At 39.5% G+C, this 7,677-nt stretch overlaps 1 pseudogene; it reads left to right on the top strand.

Moving 5' to 3' along the window:
- The first annotated feature begins 1,213 nt into the window (after positions 1-1,213).
- LOC123807877 lies at positions 1,214-2,865 on the top strand (annotated as a pseudogene).
- Positions 2,866-7,677: the final 4,812 nt, after the last annotated feature.

Raw genomic sequence — 7,677 nt, 5'->3', positions numbered from 1 at the left:
GATTCTATTTATATAAAGCCCCAAAGCAGACAAAATTAATATATATCAAGAAAGTGGTTACCCTTTGTGGATGAGGTTAATAGCTAAAAGGGAATTTGAGAGTGGGGTGGGATGGTAGTATTTTGTTTCTTGATATGAGTGCTGGTTTACTTTGTGAAATTAATTCCACTGTCTACTCATAATTAGTGTACTTTTCTGTATATATATTATACTTTAATAAAAATTGAAGCCTCTACAAAGAGACATTGAATAAGACCTAAGTAAATTGGGAATATACCAAAGTGATCAACAGATCCAGGAAGTACCAATATCCCAGCAGGTTGTTTTTTTTTTTTTCTGGTAGAACTTGGCAAGCTTGTTTTAAAATGTATGTATACAGAAACACTAAGATTGGCAGGGCCCACTTGCAAAAGTACTGGCTGGAAATACTTATTGTGCCAGATACTGTAAAACCACAGTAACTAAGATAGTAGGCCAATGGAATCGTATAGACAGACTAGAAATAGACATTTAAATTTGGACACTTGATATGTGACAGATGATACTTAATGTCTATGGGGAAAGAATAAATGTTTCAATAAAATGTTCAGTTGGAGACAACTGGTTATTTACACAGTAAAATACGAAATCAGATCTCTACAGACATAAAATAAATTACAGGTGGATAAAAACCCAGGAGTGAAAGGCAAAACTATAAAGCTTTTATAAAATAATATAGAAAACATTTCATGACTCCAGGTTAGGAAAAAATTCCTCAAACAAGACGTAAAAAAGCTTAACCATAAAAGAAAAAGTTAGTAAATTAGGTTCTAATAAAACAAAACTTCTATTCATTGGAAGTCACCATAGAGAGACTGAAGGGAGATTATAGAATGGGAAAAGGTCTTCCCAACATACATAACTGACAAAGTAACAGCAGACAGGATATTTGCAAATCGATGAGAAAAGACGGACAGGAAAAACCTAGGCAAAGGTCTTGAACCAAAGTTTCATCAAAAGAGAATTTCCAAAGAGCCAGCAATGTATGGGAAGGTGTGCAACATCAGTATTATTAGCAAGGAAAACACGTTAAAATCTCAGTGAGATACCATTACAATCTTATCAGAATGGCAACAATAAGAAGTGACAAAGATAGGGAGCAATGGGAACTATCAAACAACGCTCATGGTCCTGCAAATTGGAAAACAATTTTTACAATACAATAAAGTCGAAAATGCACATACCCTACAATTCGGCAATTGCACTCCTGGGTATGAGCCTTAAACACACTCTTTACATGTCCAATACAATATATGACAAGAATAGTCAAAGCAGCATTATTTGTAACAGGCAAATCTGGAAACAACCCAAATGGTCATCGGCAGCACAGGATATATCCATACAATAGCATACTATTTGGCAGTGAAAATGTGTGAACAGCAGCTCACATACAGTGAGGCTGAATTTCAAACATAACAGGTAGTGGATGCACTGACCTGTCCAGATCCCCTTTTCCAGGCCAGTGTACCCACCCCTCAGCTCCTGTTAGTACTGATTGATAATGGCTCACAATTGGCCACTGCTCCAGAAAACTGCCCTTGGCCTAAAGGGTACCTACCCTCCAGCACACCCTGGCCAAAGACTTCTTAGTGACATGCAGTCACAGTATCTCAGTAGGACTAACACTGTGATGGCATTCATATTCCAGGGCTCCCTTGGGGGTCAAGTTGAAGTGAGACCTCATCATTGCCTAGTTCCTGGCCCTGCCCTGTCCTGTGTCCCTCGCCACCTTTTTCCTGATGTAGACCTGACTCCCTGTCCTCGCCTCTGCGTGCGAGGAATCTAACCTGAGACATATAGCTGACTAGAGAGAAAAACACTAAAGAGTACACGTATTATGGTGCACAGAAGTAGCAAACAAAGGAAAGCGAAGACATGTTTAAAAGTCGGGATAGTGTTTGCCCCATGAGCTGCCATCAGGGAAGTCACATGGAGCTTCTAGTCCTGCCAATGTTCTCTTTCTTGACCTGCCCAGTATCTGCATAAATGTTTACTTTGTAATTATTATTTATTGGATATGCATGTTTTATGCTCCATTTAGTATGTGTGGTATACACAAAAGGAAAAATTTCCAAGTAATTGCAGTTTCTTTTTAGTTTTCAACTTCAATAAAAACGTATTTACTAATCAGGAAGACGAACTGTTCAGTTTCTGCTTTCTTACATTTGTTGAGATTATCCTTGTATCCTAACATTCAGTCAAGGCTTGTAACTATTTCATGTATCATATATATCAATAAAATATGCTGGATTTATATGTAATTTCTATATCCATTAATTTAATAGTAGTATGTTTTCTACGACTGCAGGAAAAATTATCCCAAAATTTAGTAGCTTAAAACACTTTTTGGCCTGAGAGGCTGCAGGGGCTGCGGGAGCTTGTGGGCGGAGTCTGCTGTCCTGCTGCTGCTCCGCCCTGGCTGCAGGGATGCTCTGGTCAAGGAGGAGGGACAGCGCTGCCACTGTTTAGCCTCCAACACCTGCCCCTATGTTCGCATCACCACCAACGTAACAAATCAGAAGTATCTGAAGCTGAAAGAAGTGGATGATGTGCTTGGTGGGGAAGCTGCCTTGGGTGACTGCTGACTCTGCAGAGATACGTCCCACACGTGAACATCCTTGTGTCTACTTCATGCAGCTTCAGACCTGCTCTGCAGATGAGCCAATGACAACCTTCTGCAAGTGCTGCAATGCCCGATGTTGACACCGCAGGAAGGACTGCGGCCACGCTGTCAGCATTCATTTACCTTATTCCCCAGAGTGGATTTCCAGCTGGGAGCCATCACTGTGTGTCCTGAGGGTCTTTGCTGGCCTGATGGAGAGCTAACACTTTTAGGGTTGTTGGCCACGGTGTCAGGAAATGGATAGCCCCTCTGCCAGTCAGTGGATGAACTCATTCATGTTAAGGGAGTTTCTGTTTTGGGGGAAGATCATCCACACTCTGTTTAAGGTCATGTTCATTCATCTTTTATATTTATTGGGCAATTAACATTCTTTTTACCATCAACCAGTATTCTTAAATATTTATATCATCTGCACAACTAAAAAAGTAAAACTTATTAGTACACTAGTTGTTTCTAATTAATTGTTCATTACAAACTTATTTAATCAGAATTCATTCTGAATATTTAATTTAAATGAAAAGTTAAACAAACAAAGGACCTTTCTTACTTTACGTTTTCTGTGGGTCAGGAACTTGGGTGCAGCCTACCTGGGTCCTGTGGGTTTCTCACAAGGATGCAGTGCAGGTGCTGGCTGGGGCTGCAGCCACCTTGAGGCTGGACTCGGAAGACTCCACCTGCAAGAACGCTCATGCGGTTGTGGAGGATTCAGCTCCTTGTCATTTGATGAATGAAGGTCATTCATCCTTGCTGCTGTTGGTAGGCAGCCTCCTTCAGTTTTTTGCCATGTAATCCTCTCACAGCACAGCAGTTGGCTTCCATAGAAACAGGTGAGCAAGGCAGAAGCCAGAGTCCTTTAGGTACATAATCTAGAGTATAGGCTCCCACGTGTGTTTTGCTATATTCCACTCTTTAGAAGCAAGTCTCTAGGTCTAGCTCATGCTTGAAAAGAAGACATTACACAAGGGCCTGAAGACCAGGAGACAAGGCACTTGGCAACTCTATTAGAAGCTGCCTACTGCACTGATAGAGCTCACCAGCTGGCTTCTCCTTTGTTGCTTTGGAGAATCCCTAAGTGTTGTTAAATAAATAAAACCCTGACTGACACTCACCCTCAACACAGAGTTTTGCATGTACAAAAGCAGCTGGACCACAAACCAACATCTAACAGCCAGAGGTTGTCATTATGACTTTGGAGCTTGTATTTTAAAAACTGTTCATTTTTTTCTAGCCACAATACCATTTTACATATGAGAGGTATCTTTTGCAGCTGCTAAAACCTCTTGTTGAACATCTGTTTGAGCTTCTCTGGGGTCCACTGCATGTCTTTTTTGAGGTGCCCCTAAGGCCCTCAAAGTGAATTGTAGGTCTGTATCATAGGCTATGCCTAAAAACAGACCATCAGAAATAGAAACATATTTAAACAAATGTCCTATTGTCTATTTAATCTACCTTTGATTAATGGTGGGGCATGAAAATCATCCAAGACAATAGGGAATTTTTTAATTTCTCATGGTTTTAGTGCTTTTTTTCCTTTGTACTTTGTCATATTGTTTGGTCAAAATAAGTCCATGCTGTAAGGTATTCACTACTGATCATTTAAAACTTACTGCCTTAAGTTCTACTTTGCTTGATATTACCTTTTTAAAAATTATATTTCATGTAGCATCCAGCAAACGCGAGAACAAATATCGGAGACTTTCGGGGTATCAAAGATGTTACTTTATTGGCCAAGTTTAACCTGCGCAGGGGCGAACTCTCAAAGTGTCCAGCGACACAGTGCCCACAAGGAGCTGCAAACGAGAGCCGCGCGGAGCACTTACAACTAAGTCCTTATATATGGGCGGGCAAGCAAGCGTTATACAGAAGCAGACGTGGCAGTTAGTAATTCGCTTACAAAGACCGCGCGCGGGAATTTCAAACCAAGCATTCTTGCATAAGGTGGGAAGGCAGGATGTTTGTTCATTAACCTAGTAATCTCCTGGCTCTAGCTAGCTAGTTTTCTATTTTCTCATTAAAAACTACAAAGCACTTCTTATCTAGCCTACCCAGGGAGAGCGTCTGCTAGACACAGGATGTTTGCTTTAACTGTACTTTGTCTCTTTTATCATTTCTTTTTAGCTACAATGTGGTTCTTGTCTATTAAGGTTAAATTTAGTTCTTAATTTCCTTGTTCCCAACATTTCACATAATTAAGTCTCTAAAATGTTTTTAATTTTTATTGATTGATTATTGATATATATATATATATATATATATATATATATATATATTATTTTTTAGAGAGGGAAAAGAAGACAGAGAGAAAGAAAGAGAGAGAGAGAAGGAAACATCGATTTGTTGCTCCACCCATCCGTGCCCTCATTGGTTGATTCCTGCATATGCCCTGACCAGGGACCAAACCCACAGCCCTGGTGTATCGGGAGGACACTCCACCTGAGCTCCCTGGCCCAGGCTGCCTGATAGAACTTTTTGTTCACATTTGAAGGATAGAATTTTGGTTCCGTTGTAGCTTTTGAGGAGGATCATTTTATTTTGGGTGTTCCAGTCATGACCAGTAAGTCATTGCACTTGTTTTTTTGTTAAACTTAAGTGGTAATTCTCTGGGTCATTTTTAATTTGAGGGAATTAAAGAAGTCTTTCCCAATTCATCATGAATAGTGTTGCATGGCACTTCGTGTTTTTATATACTATTTTGTACCCATGAGAAATTGGTGTTGGCAGGCAAGTTCATTGTTGCCCAGGTGTCTATACAATGCACTTAGATTAATCTTTTTATTAGATTAATCTTAAACACCTTTTTTTTTACTTTGAGCTTTGCTGTGTTAAAATCTATGGCCCATACTGATGCACTTGGTAACATTTGCATTGCATTATATTATTTTTAACTACTAATTTGTCTTGTGTTTCCAGTTGGATTCTGAACAGTTTCTACGAATTAGGAATCAATGTAAGTCCCTATGAACTTGACTTAAAAGTATACTTTCTTATTAGATTTGATTAGAATATGATTTATTGTTCTTTATTGGTTTTAGCATTTAGGTAGCAAAAAGAAAAAAGAAGTTAATTTAAGTTAATTCCTTCTTCTCTCATATACAGAGTATATGTAACCAGAGCAAGATGGATTCTAAATACCTTCTCCTGAGTACACACAGTTTTTAAAAAACTGTCTGGAAGGTTGAAATTTTCACCTCACTGAGATCAGGTGAGATCTGTTGATTTGTTTCAATGAGTTATGCAACTGTAGGAAAAGACAGGGAGAGCAAAAGCCCTAATTACAGTTTCACCCCTTACCCGTAAGCTTAGCTTTCCTCTGCCTGGAAGCCCTACTGGAAATACCCAGACTGGCAATTCTAGTCTCACTCATGAGAGGAATTACAAGAGAAGGCATGAAACACTCTGTACCAGTAAGACAAGGTTGTTTGCACAGTGTCAAAACTGCCTAGTAAATGAACTGTTAAAATTGTTCATTTTGTTCATTATGAATTGCTATTTCCTGGATAAAATTGAAACAAGGTAATTTCCATAATTTCTATGACAGTAGGAATAAATAGGGAACAGAAATATTTTCTCCTGCACGTATTATTTTCACCTTTGGATGGCCTAAGAAGGAAATCCTTGTATGCTAAAGTGAGAACATTCCTCATCAGATACAGAGGACTCTCTGACCAGGTCATAGCGGCCTCTTATTGAAGATACTTGTGTTTGCAGGGAGATTATGGAAGAGAACACCTTCTATTAAATATGTACTAATAACATGCTTATAGTCCTCCAATAGTACATGCTAGTTGTTTGTGAAAAAAGGAGAAAAACAGTTGAATATCTGGCCCTCAAGTCTTTTAAAGCCTGGAAAGGAAGGTGAAAACATATAATGTGTCTCTAAAAATACGCAAAAAGTTTAAATAACAAAAGTTTAAAAACAGCTTTATGTATTTTAATGGAGATTTCTATTCCATTAAAAGCTTAAAATATTATTAAATCCCTAATGGAATCTTCTATAATGTTTTCCTGAGTGAATGCCCTTTAGTTGGTTTTCTTTGACAACAGAGCAATGGTCGGGCTGAGGCCCAGTCGGCATCTGCTGGAGCCTGAAAAAGGAGACCGTCTCAGGGAGCTGCTTTCCCTCTTTGGGCCCAAGGCTTGTCCCTGCCATCAGTGCCCTGAGCACGGGGAAGAATCCGGGGTGACTGCCCTGGTGTAAAGGCTGGCACTGCCTGAAGAACATTACAGGTAAAACACTCCTGGGAGTCAGGTGTGAGTGATTAGATCTGAGAACCAGAGCTCAGAGAAACATTATGAATGGAGTCTATTGCATCATTTTATTTTCTGGTCTCTTTTACCTCTCCTTTCCTTTCCTTTTCTTTCTTCTTCTCTTTTTTTTTGCATTTATCAGTGATTCTCACATTTTAACATGTATGAAAGTCACCTGGTAGACTTGGTAAAGCACAGCTTGCCAGGCCTGCCCCCAGAGACTCTGGTCCAATAGTTTTGGCTGGGACCAGAAAATCTATATTTCTATTTATGGAATTCCTTCCCTGCCCTAAAGTTTCATGAATAGCTGGCCCAGTCAGCCTTTGATGGATTTATGAACAAAAAGAACATTCTAGTTGGCCCTCTATGAACTTGGCTGGGAAGTATATAATTAAAATCTAGATATAACCCAGAAACTGACTTCACTGGATTCAGTGCTGCAATCTTTTGTCCAGATACACTACAAATGTTAAAAGAAAGAAAGAAAGAAAGAAAGAAAGAGTTTTTCAGAATTTTTCCTTTGCTTATCTTGTTCCTAAATATATTGAAACTTTGAAACTAAGAAGCAGAAAATGGTCAAATGTATGCAACTGGAAGACCGAAAGGCATGACTGAGTCATGCTAAGTTGGAACCCTTCTCATCAGCCCGCCTACCAAAAAGCTGTGCGATCCATCTCTCCCTCCCTCTCCACTGCTTGAATTCAGCAGCTCCTCACCTCTTTCCCTCCCTTGCAGGAGGGTACTCCTGGGCCTGCATATAGGGTGTC

The sequence above is a fragment of the Phyllostomus hastatus genome, unplaced genomic scaffold, assembly GCF_019186645.2.
Source record: "Phyllostomus hastatus isolate PE091 unplaced genomic scaffold, TTU_PhHast_1.1 phas_scaffold_501, whole genome shotgun sequence".
Taxonomy (NCBI): domain Eukaryota; kingdom Metazoa; phylum Chordata; class Mammalia; order Chiroptera; family Phyllostomidae; genus Phyllostomus; species Phyllostomus hastatus.
This window is presented reverse-complemented; position numbering and strand designations above follow the sequence as displayed.